Below are 1,333 nucleotides of genomic sequence, written 5' to 3'. Positions count from 1 at the left end.
TTTTTAAATCACACGTTTCACTGAGTTGCAAAATAAAGTATTTATGTAGAAAACTTAGTTTTGTGTGTCTGTGTTAGTGCCTATGCCTTTACACCTAAAAGTATGCCTAACTCACGTTTCTTATATACTGTTAATAGCAAAATAGAAAACAAATCTATGCTGCACACACGTGTTGCGGCTCGGCTCGGATTTAGATATACATACATACATACATATGTATGTACATATGCGTTACATCATTTCTTTTAAAACAATATTAAAAAAAAATAAATTAATTTATTGGATTTTTGTTTTTCATAAGTTTATAAATCTGTCTCTTATACACATCTTACACTCATTTAGTCAATATTTTCCAGCTGTTTTGATTAAAAAAAAAAATAAATTAATTAATTAATCACGTAAAACTTTAATAATTCAGATGTGTATAAGAGACAGGTATATTAGGTTGTCAAAAAAGTCTTCACCATTCTGATCATTCATATATAAATTAAGTTTAAAAAAATAAATTAATTAATTAATCACGTAAAACTTTAATAATTCAGATGTGTATAAGAGACAGGGTGTGTAGTGCTCTTTTTCTTGAAGCTGCAAAGTAGGCGTGTTTAACTTACAACGCATGCGCAGTTAAATTTTGTTTTTGTTTTTTTTTTTAATTTTTTATGTATATATATAAAATAATTACTCAAGCAGGATGCGGTGATATACATTTATGGTACATCTCAGAAAGGCCTAAAGCTGTTGTTGCTTTGAAGCGACGAAAAAGAGAGAGCAGAGTACCACCAAAAATCGCACACACATACACATATATGCATGTATGCGCGCTACTTATATTATGTACATATGTATTTTATATAATTTTTTTGTTGTTTTTTGTAATAAAAATTAATCTCAATTTGTAAGTGCGCATAAATTGCTACACGGCCTCGCAAGGGTTTGAAATTTAAATTTTTTTTTGTTTTCTTTTAGTATAAATATATTTATATTAGTTAGTTTTTTCGCAATTTTCATAATTTTACTGCTATAAATACTTAAAAAGTGAGAAAAAAGTGTAGTTAAAGTATGTGTTTTGTGTGTGCGTGCGAGTGTGTATGAGAGAAAAAAGACTACCTACATTGTTCTTGCAATAGCGAATACTTAAAAATTTTTGATTATCAAGTTTTAAATTTAATGCTTATCATTTTTGTTTTTTGCTTTTTTAAAGACTTCCTATGCCTAAGGTGAAGTCCGGCCTACGCAACTTTTGGATTTTGTTTTTTTTTTTTGTTTTTTTTGTTTTTTGAATTCAGAAAAATTCAGCTTTAATGAATTTGAATACAAAGTAGATCACGCTTTA

This window comes from Bactrocera latifrons, unplaced genomic scaffold (assembly GCF_001853355.1).
Source record: "Bactrocera latifrons isolate USDA-ARS-PBARC rearing strain unplaced genomic scaffold, ASM185335v1 scaffold_82, whole genome shotgun sequence".
Taxonomy (NCBI): domain Eukaryota; kingdom Metazoa; phylum Arthropoda; class Insecta; order Diptera; family Tephritidae; genus Bactrocera; species Bactrocera latifrons.
Note: the sequence above shows the minus strand (reverse complement) of the source record.